The sequence below is a fragment of the Chiloscyllium plagiosum genome, unplaced genomic scaffold (assembly GCF_037043375.1).
Source record: "Chiloscyllium plagiosum isolate Xiang-an unplaced genomic scaffold, Cpla_swu_hap1 HiC_scaffold_45, whole genome shotgun sequence".
NCBI lineage: Eukaryota > Metazoa > Chordata > Chondrichthyes > Orectolobiformes > Hemiscylliidae > Chiloscyllium > Chiloscyllium plagiosum.
In genome coordinates this window covers 45,354,329-45,366,511 of record NW_028270183.1, presented here as the reverse complement: position 1 = coordinate 45,366,511, position 12,183 = coordinate 45,354,329, and the positions used below count along the sequence as shown (strand labels likewise).

General features: G+C 39.3%; 1 long non-coding RNA gene across 1 annotated transcript; it reads left to right on the top strand.

The window, feature by feature from the left end:
* Positions 1 to 692: 692 nt before the first annotated feature.
* On the top strand, positions 693 to 1,666 carry LOC148136649 (uncharacterized). The gene is made up of 2 exons (XR_015754432.1): positions 693 to 773; positions 1,217 to 1,666. It is a non-coding gene; the product is annotated as an uncharacterized LOC148136649 (long non-coding RNA).
* Positions 1,667 to 12,183: the final 10,517 nt, after the last annotated feature.

Below are 12,183 nucleotides of genomic sequence, written 5' to 3'. Positions count from 1 at the left end.
GGTCAGGCAGCATCCGACGAGCAGGAAAATCGACGTTTCGGGCTAAAGCCATTCTCCTGCCTTCTCCCCGTACTAAACAAGAGCCGATCTATCTCTGGCTTGAATACACACAATGGCCTGGCCTCCACAGCCCTCTGCAGCAACGTGTTCCATAGACTCATCATCCTCTGGCTGAAGAAATTCCTCCCCATCTCAGTTCTCAACGGTGCACCTTTGACCCTGAGACTGTGCCCTTGGGTCCTAGTCTCGCCGACCAGTCAAAGCATCTATTCCACATTCACTCGACCTCTCAGTATTTTCTATGCTTCAATCAGATATCTCTCCAATATCCCTTCTCCACCCCAAACTTACCCTTGAAGCAGCTACCAGGCAAGGATTCAGCACTCTGAATGGCTCTCCCAGCATGGTCAGGCAACAAACTATTTAACAAAGCTCACTGTCTATATATCTATCTTCAACAGAGAGGAAACATGCTTTTCTGCCTTGCCAAAAGGTTGAATTATGAGCAATGCTAATGTAACACTCAAACTGAAATGAGATACGTGGCATGTTGGGAAACGAGAAGCTGTTTACTACGCCTGATAAATTAGTGTGTTTGATTCACATCAGAGTTCAGAATGATTTGTAGCTCTCTCAGTCTGTGTCTCTTACCCTGGAGTGCGGTGATGTTTTTACTTTGAGTGTTCTCTCCATGAGTGGCGTTACTTTGGAATGTGTGGTGTACCATCAGAATCTACCGACTCCGCTGAGAGACTCCATCCACAAGGAGAAAGGTGAGCGGTGAGATTAAAGCACAAAGGATTCCATGTGTAATCCAGATCCAGTTACATCAATGGCAGGCTTTGATTGAAATGAACAAACACCTTTGGGAGCATTAATGATGCATCTGATGGCAGGATAGCTAAGTAGCTGATTAAGAAGAAGACTGACCAAAGGATTAAGTCAGATAAGGTGGGAAGAAGCCTGGGTTGTGATGTCACCATCAGCAATGACAAATGGACAGAATGTCCTCGTTGTGGGCTGGAAACATGGAGGCGACTTTCAAACTAAACTCTTTACTTCTTTTACTGAACATCATGGATACCATTCTGCTCCTTTAGAAAATGAAAGTGAATAAATCCCAAATTAAAAATGGTGTATTTTAATATTTAGTGAAATTGCGATGTTGATTCTGGATTTTTATAGTTGATTAATATTTATCTCAAATATTCTGCAGTGATTAATCCGCTGGAGCCATCAGTGTCAGTCCTCCTGCCACCAACAGAAGAAATCTCCGCTCAGAGGTTTCTCTCCCTCACCTGTTTAGTGAGAGGTTTCTCCCCCCGAGAGATCTTCGTCAAGTGGACAAACAATGACAAGCCGGTGAATCCCAATAACTACAAGGACACCGAGGTGATGGCAGAGAGCGACAACACCTCCTTCTTCATCTACAGCCTGTTATCCATTACAGCGGAGGAGTGGGCCAGCGGTGCTTCTTACTCCTGTGTGGTGGGACATGAAGCGATTCCATTGAAGATCATCAACAGAACAGTCGATAAATCCAGCGGTAAACCGAGTTTCGTAAACATTTCACTTGCACTGATGGACACTGTTAATTCATGTCAATAAAAATCTCAAAGTTACATTTAATAATTCAACAAAAGTAATAAAGTTTTTTTTTCCTCCAGTTGTGAGTTAAATACTGAATTAGTCGTTTCTCACTCTGACTTACATTGCATCTGAGTAGTTAAAGTGGATTATTATCAGGTCTAGGACAAGTGTCTTGTGCAGTTAATGTTCCCTGCTCAGATACACCCTGGGTCAGAGACAGAGTAAAGCTCACTCATTGCAGGATTCCGCCAAGTACCTTATCCATCCTAAATCCCTCTGTGATGAAATCTAACAATGTCCATTTTATGTCAAGAGTAGAGCACGAGTTTTGAACTTGGTGTTCTTGATTCCCCCAATTGGACATTCTTACAAAATTCACGTCAGTTTTAAACTGCCACATTGTGCCAATTGGAAATGTAAATTTAAGAGACTTTTAAAATTAGTTTAGATTGGAACATACCAATCGTAAAGAGTGCAGAGCAGTTTGAATGTAACCTTTGTTTCTGGGGAACTGCCAGAGATCTTGCACCAATGCATGAGTTGACAGAATGTATCTTCACTTTCACACCAAAGAGAATCGACAGATAAGCTATTGTGGAGCAAAGGGAAGAGGGGAACGATGAATGGTCTGTCCTCTTGCTCCCTGCGCAGAGTTTTCATGGTAGATGTCCTCTGTGATGTAACCCAGTTACTAACAGGAACAGTCAGCTTCTTGCTTACTGTCCGAAGATTTAAAATTTCCATGCAAAATAATACCTTTGAAGCATGTTGGACAAGCTTGGCCCTGTTAACAAATGATTAACATTGATTCCCATAATCCAAAACTGGTGTTTGCATTGTCCCGGTTTGAATTCCATTGTTTTGTCTCAGTTTCCTGGAGCACATGGGATCAATTTTTTATTCGAACACCTGATATTATTTTGTTTCACATACAGAACACAAGTAGACATTTTCTGATAAACATACTCAGAAATGTTATCTCTGGGACAGTGGGGATTTGAACTCAGGCCTTTTGTCTCAGAAACAGAAATTCTATCACTGCAACAGAAGAGTCGCTCATAAAACGCTTATTTCTCCACGATGATGGAAAATGTTTCCTACAACACCAAGGTCAGATCTAATTGTGGGCAATCCATTAAAATAAGAACAATAAAATTAGAATAATAAAAATTACAGTCTGGTATAAGAGCAGAAACGCACACAGATACAGAGATGCTCACAAATGACACACGTAAAGACACATATACAGGCTCTCACCTAAAGACACATATTTTTGTGCACACTCAAATGTGCATATAGATAAGACGTCACACACGTATACTTGCACAGAGCTACACATGCAAATGGTACTTGAGCACTCACCTAAGCTCTTACAAAACCTCACATACACCAAAGGAAAAGCATTTGCACAACTGAGCAGGGGTACTCACACATAACCATGAGAAACGTAGACACACGGTAACACACAAATGGACACGAATACATATACATTCATACAGCACAATGCGTACAGACATAACACACACATAAACACACAGATACAAAATCCAAAAAATGTCCTCCCACATGTTGACTCACACAGGCACATAAGTGCACAGAGATAAACATTAATATCATTATTTTCCCATTTTCATAATCACAAACATACGATGACAGAGGCAGCTTAGTTATTTATTTTTAAATCACATTGATCAGCACGGTCACACATACACACAAATTTAGAGTCTCACATGCAGACAAGTGCATAAATTAACAAACAGTGGGGCATTTATTAAACAAGGATAATGGACACAACCATCAGCAAGCATCCACACACAATAACACAAACAAGCTTATTAGGATATTGTTTAGGAAAGATTGCCACACAAGCAGACATCATCACATAAATATAATCATCCATCAAAACGTGATGTTGCATGCTAACATTTATTAAGCACAAACATGAAAATAATCTAGTTCAGGTAGGATGTGAAATAGACACATAAACACACATTTTAGATAGCACTAATGAAAAGTGAACACTCGCAAAGACATTACAAGATAAACATAGGCAGCAACAAAGTGGCATATTTGCATGATGATGCTTACACAATGTGAAAAGGCCAAAATTTACGTACACAAACATGAGCACACGAATAGGTTTGTTCATGCACAGACTCCAACATGGGCAAGAGTGAAATAAGAAACACTCATAACCACATGCACAAACATTAAAGGAAAACCATAAACACCAAGCAGTAGATCAAATAAATTAAGGGACACATGCACAAAAATTTATTCCTAAATATTCAGATCCTACAACAAAAATATGAAGCAATGCTTTGATTGTGATGTAACTTATTCGTGATTTGCCAAGCAAATTGGTCACCAGTACATAAAGATGAGAATCACATTTGAACTTTTAGTCAGTGATGGCCACAATTTTCAATGAAACTGTCACAGCCTATATTTAAAATATAATGATATAATTAAAATAATCATTTGTTATAAGCATTCGCCAAATAATAATATCCTTCAATAAATAAAGAAATAAACTAATTTAAAATGTTCTGACATGGACAATGAAGAAAGAACATGTGCAGTTAGTATTTGTAATTTCTTGCTGAGTCAATAATGCACTAATAGATACAGATAAGAGAGTCACATTTGAGAAATACCTGACTGCTTTATGAAGATGTAATGGTCTCCAATTACATGACTTGAATGCAGATAGATCGATCTGGATCAATAAACAATCTCAATGCGTTCTCTCGGCTTTATATTCATAGATTCAATAGATCGCACTTGGATTGAAGACTATGAGGATGATAACAGCAACATCTGGACAACTGCTTCCACGTTCATCACCTTGTTCTTCCTGAGTATTTTCTATAGCGCTGCCGTCACTCTGGTGAAGGTGAGAATAATCACATCTTTCTCACGCCAAGCAGCCCAATATGTTTTGTGAAATCTCTAAGTGTGCCATTGAATAAAAATTAAATCTGAATGCCCCCGATCATAAACAAATGAGTCATTGCTTTATCTCTCTTTTCCAGGTTAAGTGAATGAGTTGTGAACCCCTTTGATTTTCCTGATCTGCTTATCAAGGCCTCTGACTTCCCAATCTGCAGTCTGTCCTGTTGCTGACTCTAACAGTGAGATGACTTCAGTTTATCAGCGTATAACTGAGACAATTATTGATGGATTTTCCTTTTTACTATGATATCTTTGAGATGGTTGTGGTTGGAAGAATGTGGAGCTTCCCAGTTGTTTTAAGCCCATTTGTTTTGTTTTTATTTGTTCCTGACTCAGAATGGTTGCCTACCCTTTCTGATGAGCCGTTGTATTCCCTTTCTTGTGATTGTTACTGATGTACAGAAAATTCCCACCTCACAGCGCATGTGTTCTTGTCTCAATGTGGCATCCAGCCATTATATTCACTTCTGTTAGCTTTTACATCAACTTTTTGGATAAAAATGCTTTCTGAAATGGTTAATAAATTTGAATGAATATGCACTAACCTTGAGTTTGCTTAATTCTTTCTTCTAGGCCAGTCAGTAATAATACATTTTCCCACATTCTACTCCTTTCCCAGCCAAATACTTTCACTTGTTCTGTTTGATTGTATTTTATCCAGTCATTTCGTTTAATGCTGCGCTACCATGCAGCCCATTAATGTAAATATATCTTTCACACGATATGCCTGATGGAACACTCCAGAGGCAGAATGATAAGAGAACATTTCCTCTTATGCACAAAGGGTCACGGCCTCGGGTCACATAATGATAATTTTATAGGCTCCACCAGAAGCCGAAAAAAGGCAGGCAACGGAGTTTGAAAGTTTACTCTACACTGTCTAAACTAAAAGTACTCCCAATGTGGGGACAGCCTGGGTTAGTAATGCAGAAATCGCCGCCTAAAGCGCCCAACGAAACATTCATCACCCAAAAATGTCAACGTTCAGTCAGGTATTCAGACAACAACACGTGCACAATCCAAAGGCGGATTCTCAGAGCTGGAGTTTTTCTCACACATAAATCTCATGGAGCACAATTCCTGGGATCTACTTGACACACCACACCTGTCAAATCCCAGGGAATGAGACTGAGATCTGTCTGATACAGGGATATTACTGAACAGCAACCCTCAAAAATAATAAATCAGAGGTCGATGTTGATCAGGCAAGGCACAGCTCATGAGTACTTGAAATATTCAGCCATTGAGATCCATACGACGCAAGACGGAATTGAGAACCAATCACAGCAACTGTTCACAGAGTCTGGAAACTATCAGCAGAGGAGAACATTCTCAATTTCTCAGAGTTGGTGAGGTGTATCATCCCGGGAATAGTGTTGTGAATCAGTCACGCACCCAATCTCATAACGTTGCATTTCTTTTCAAAAACATGGCACCTGAAGCTAGATGCAACATTCCAGGTGAGACAAGAGACTGTTTTATTTCAGTTTAACATAATTGCTTTGTGTTTGTTCTCTACAGCGTAGGGTGATGAAGTCGGGTTTATTTGCTCTTCTGTCCATGTGTCATGGTACATTCCCTGATTTGTGCACATATACACGGAGGATCCTCTGCTCCTTCACCCCTTTGGGTTTACCCCCTTACTATTGTATGTTCCCCTGAGTTCATCACAAAACAAAGAAGCACGTCACACCTCCCTGAGACTGAGATCTATCTGACACACCGATATTAATGAATAGTAATCCTCAACAATTATAAATGACAGGTTGATTTCGATCAGGGAAGGCAGAGATCAGAAGTTCTGGAAACCCTGCTGCTTTCAATGTCCTTTCCCATAAGCCATCTGCCAAGCTTTGAAGCTCTTAGCTGTTCTTCCAATGTCCTAACATTTTATTTTACATTTTTATTAATATTTTTCTTTAATTTTCCTTTATAGACCAAAGCACAGGTTGAACCAACAAGGACTCCAAACACTGAACTGTGAGAACGTACACAATAAGGCAATCTACATTCTGAAACGGCAAACACCCGTTAACAAATGGTTAACAAGTACAAAACAGCGGGTGAGATTAACTTGAACTCATCAAAATAAAAGGAAAGTACTCTGGAGGTAGAGCGGTGTAGGCAAGACCTGGGCAGACAGAATGGAGTTCGTTTTTTAAAATTCTTGTTTCTATCCAGAATTTTCCTTCCACACAATGTAACCTTTTATTTACCATCACCCAAGTCACCCATTGTATCTTTATTTTCAGCTACTAACCATCACCAGTAAGTTGAATAATTTATGTTCAAAGCCCCTTCCATCATCAAAGGTACGGCAGAAGTAGGAGGAGCTAGAAGGAATCAATTTTTCTTGTGGTGAAACATTACTACTGTTCTAACACAAGGGATTTCTGAGGGATGGTCCAGTGAAGCTATGTGGATGGAACTCAGAAATAAGAAAAACATGATTACTTTGATGCGATTGTAATAGTCCCCCCAGTAGTCAGAGTGAAATTGAGTAGCAAATATGTCGAAAGATCTTATTTATACGTAAGAATAATAGGATTGTAATAATAGCAAATTTTAACCTTCCAAACATAAATTAGGAAAGCCATGGTCTTAAGAGCTTGGATGGTGAGGAATTTGGTAAGGGCTAAAGTCAATTTTCTTCATTAATATGCAGATGTCACTATCACAGAAGGAGCAAACCTGACCTACTCTTGTGATATAAGGTAGGGCAAGTGACTGAATAGTTAGTAGGGGAGCTTTTTGGGGCCGGGGTCATAATTCGATTAGTTGGAAAATATTTATGGAAAGGATTGGCATTAAGTTAAAGTTCTTAATTGGACGAGGGCAAATTTTGATAGTATGAGACAAAAATTTTCAAGGGTTGATTGGAGTAGACTGTTTGCAGCTGAAGGGACGGCCGGCAAGAGTGAAGCTTTCAGAAGTGAGATAACGCGAGTTCGGAGGCGTGATGTTCCTTTTAGTGTGAAGATAAGGCTGGTAAGAGGAGGGAACACGTGAGGAATAAAGATATTGATGCTCTGGTTCAGATTAAGAATGAATCGTATATTCGATATAGAGAAATGAGATCAAGTGAATCCCGAAGAGTACAAGAGGTGCAGGGACATTGTAAAGAGGGAAATGAGGAGGGCAAGAAAGGAAAATGAGATAATGTTAAAGATAATCCAAAGAGATTCGACTAGTACATTAAGAGCAAAGGGGTAGATCATACAGTCATAGAGATGTACAACTTGGAAACAGATCTTTCAGTATCACTCGCCCATGCTGACCAGATATCCGAAACTAATCTAGTCCCATTTGCTAGTACTTGGCCCATATCCCTCTAAACCCTCCTGTTCGTCTACGCACTCAGATGCCTTTTAAATTTTGAAATTGCACCAGCCTCCACTGTTTCCTGTGGCAGTTCATTCAATACACACCATCCCCTGCATGAAAAAGTTACTCCTTAGGTACTTTCAACTATTTCCCCTCTCACTCTACACCTATCCTCACGAGTATAGGTTTAGACAAGACTCCACCCACCCCAGGGAAAACTACCTTGTCTATTCACTGTATCCATGCCTCTGATGATTTTATAAACCCTTATAAAGTCACCTCTCAGCCTCCAACGTTCCAGGGTAATCAGCCCCAGCTCATTCAGCCTCTCACTATATAACTCTACATGGCTGTGAATATATATAAGCCTAGACGGATGGTTTCATAAATCATGTTACATTTTATATAAACGCTATTTTTTTTATTATCATTTAGTTTAAAATGGAGGACGGGTGCCTTTTCAATTTCATATCAGTAGCACAGAAAGACCTGGGGAAATAAACTGCAACAAAAAAGAAATGGACAAAAGTGATTGCACTACGGATAATCTCACCATATCATTCGTGTAAAAAATAATTCCCTGCTTTGACCTTGAAGTTAATAGAGTCTATTAATTAGTCCTGTCTGTGTAATAATTTTCATCTATCTGTCATTCTACATTTAGTTGTTATAGTTACCGTGCGGATTACTGCACCTCTCTAAAAATTCAAAACAAAATAAAGTAAAACTGCAAATTAATATTGAATCTAATTACGAAAAAAAAGCAATTCAATGACACCAAATTAGAAAGGAATGTTGAAAAGTAACCAATTCTGAGGACTACAAGAAGTTGCAAGAGATCATTAATTGATTTACGGTATGTTTAAATAATTAGCAAATGAAGATCCACACAGATAAACGTAAGGTGTTACATCTTGGTAGGAATAATATGCAGGTCATTTATTCAAAGATGCACGTCTAAGTGAGGGAGATAAACAAAGGGATTTCAGACAATTACATCAGTCTTTAACAATTTCACCACAGGTTCCAAAGGCCATAAAAATGCAAACAAGGCTCTAAGATTTATCTCTAAAGGGATAGATTTGAAAGTAGGGTCACTATAGAAATTTGGTTGACTATAATTAAGAGTATTGCCTGCAGTTCGAGTTGACGTATTATAGAATATATGAGAGAGAGTGAAGAGAAGATTTATAAGAATGCTACACAAGTTTCTGGCTGTGTATATCAAGGAAAAATTGTTGTGCTGTTCACTTCTCTCTTGAAAAGAAGGATGACAGTTCTAAAATTATGAAAGGTTTTGAAAAGAGAAGGTACAGAGAAAACATTTCACTATTGGGTAGAACATAACTAGAGGTTGTCAATATAAGACGGTACCTCAAGAAATCCAAAAGGGAATTCAGAAGAAACCTCTTCACTGAAAGAATGATGAGAATGGGGAATATGTGACCAGTCGGATTAGTTGAAATCAATAGTTGAGATGTATTTCAAGGAAACTAGGCAAGCACTTGGAAAGGATGGGAATAGAGAATTACAATGGGCGATGTAGATGAGAAAAGATGTGAAACACCTTGAGTGGAACATAAGCGCTGCCATGAATTGATTGTGCCAAATGGTCTGTATTTCCTCTGTAATCCTATGTAGAAAATCACCATTGTATGAAACAAAAAGTGTATTAAGAACATCGAGAAGAATTATAAAGTTTCTCACAAAAAAAGTCTCAAGTATTCAGCACTGAATGTAAATGATTTTATCACATGGCCACACTTCACTATTTGTTTGATAGCACTGAAACAGCAGTAATCACAGTACTCTTACTAGGAGTAGGAGTAACCCAGTGTCCATGCACCAATTGGGGGATCTTAATGACTTATTAATGGTCTCAGTAGGACCTGCCAACCTGGTCCTGGGAATGTTGTGAACAGTCTAGCACTCACGGCTTCTTTCACTTACTTACTCTGATTTCCAGTTCCCGTAATGATCGCCACCATGGACAGGAGACTGTTCCAGTATGCAGATGGGATACCCTGTTATGAGCCATAAGATACTTCATTCGGAGGGACATCCTGCAGGCGTGTATCTAGGATGCAGGAGGAGGTCTCCCACACAATGGAGGACCCACATACTGCTAACAAACTGCCAGAATTGGCGGGAACAGACTCTACATTGACCACCTGAGCGGCTATCCTTTCCCTAATTTGGGATCAATAAAATACTGCGGAGGTGGAAATATGAGAGCCACTGAAACTCCTTCCTTCCCTTATTATTATCCACCAAATGACCTTGCAGCCTGTCCCTAGTGGGCTGATAGAACCCAGTCCCATTCCAATATTCAAGAACATGAAGAGCTGGCAAACTAGTCAAAATTGATAAAGCGAAACACAAACAGTCTTGTCCTGAGTGTTAAATTCTAAAGTGTAACTTGAGATGAGTTCAATAAAAATGGCAGAAGTACCGAAACAACCACTTCCATCCATCAGAAACAAATTTCTATGAATGAGAACGGGTGGTCCGCTATTTGGAATGGAGCAGTGCATTTGAAAAGTTAATGTGGAGCAGCAATGTTATATGATGGATGTGCTCACAGTTTGAAGCTGTTTGCTGATTCAGTTTTACTAAAGCTTTGGCAGATACATTCCAATTAGAATCAATTAAATCTGCCAAAGTGGACATTAAATGCTCACATTTATGAGATGCTTTCACATAGAACATAGAAAATTACAGCACAGAACAGGCCCTTTGGCCAAGGTTTAATCCTAATGTAAAATATAATAACAACCTACACGCCCCTCAACTCACTGCTAAACATGTGCATGTCCAGCAGTCGCTTAAAAGTTCCTAATGACTCTGCTTCCACCACCACCACTGGCAATGCATTCCATGCATTCACAACTCTCTACGTAAAGAACCTACCTCTGACATCTCCTCTATACCTTTCTACTAATATCTTAAAAATATGACCCCTTGTACCAGTCAATCCTGCCCTGGGGAAAAGTGTCTAGCTATTGACTTTATCTACTCCTCTCATTATCTTGTTTCCCTCAATCAGGTCTCCTCTTTTCCTCCTTCTCTCCAGAGAGAAACGTCTGAGCTTATTCAGCCTTTCTTCATAAGGCAAGCCCTCCAGTCCAGGCAGCATCCTTGTAAACCTTCTTTGCATGCTCTCCAAAGCCTCTACATCTTTCTTATAGTAGGGCGACCAGAACTGGACACAATATTCCAAGTGTGGTCTCAACAGGGAATTGTAGAGCTGTCGCAAAACCTCACGGCTCTCAAACGAGATCCCCCTGTTAATGAAAGCCAAAACACCAAATGCTTTCTTAACAACCCTATCCATTTGGGTGGTAACTTTGAGGGATCTATGTACTGTACATCCAGATCCCTCTGTTCCTCCACACTGCCAAGATTCCTATCTTTAACCCTATATTTATTCGAGTTCGACCTTCCAAACTAGAAAAGGATGCACCAAATGCCAAACAGGAGAAGTTTATTGGCATGTATCAGAAGAGTTAGGACCAAGACCAAAAACATGAAACCGGCTTTTAAGCAAGTTTTCAAAGAGAGAATGAGTACCAGAGGTCATCTGCGGAAGTTTATCAGTAAAGTACAGCTAAATCAGGGGGCTTGGCCATACTCATGGACAAAAAGATATAAAGCAATCAGAGAACCAAAGAACAGATTGTGTATATCAGGGGTACAAGAGACAACGTGGATCAAGGCTTTGAAGAATTTAGAGATCGACATAAGTTTAAACTCAATACATCAGATGATAATGAGCCTGTTAAGATCTCGGTCCTTTCTCTATGAGCACAAGTTTAAGTTTACCAGTTTTGTCCAGGCCAGCAGTAAATGGGATTTTTATTTGCACTGTGCACATCTCCTGATTTCACAAGATATCTTAGTTTTGTAAATGCAATAGAATGCATTTTGCACCATTTCAGCAATTCATTAAATAGAAATTGACCAAAGTAAACAACTTTCAAAAGCTGTCTTTCAACAGCCAGACTGACACAATATTCAAAGAGGATCTTCATGAACAAAGTGGGCTTGTCAGGGGGTTAAATAATTTCAAATTCGAAAACTAGATTCCATTTTAATCATATCAACTGGATGTTGGATACCCCATTAACAAAAGGTTCCCAAATTCAAACAATTGTTTGCAAATACAGAAATATTTTGAGATAAAGGGAAACAACATTTTATACTGAACAAGAAAAGAGTTCTGATGTTTTGGAAAGTGCACAATGATTGATCGAGATGTTCCCAATGGAAAAATGACCTGGTCAGATGGACGTTGACAACTGAACTTTGTTATGT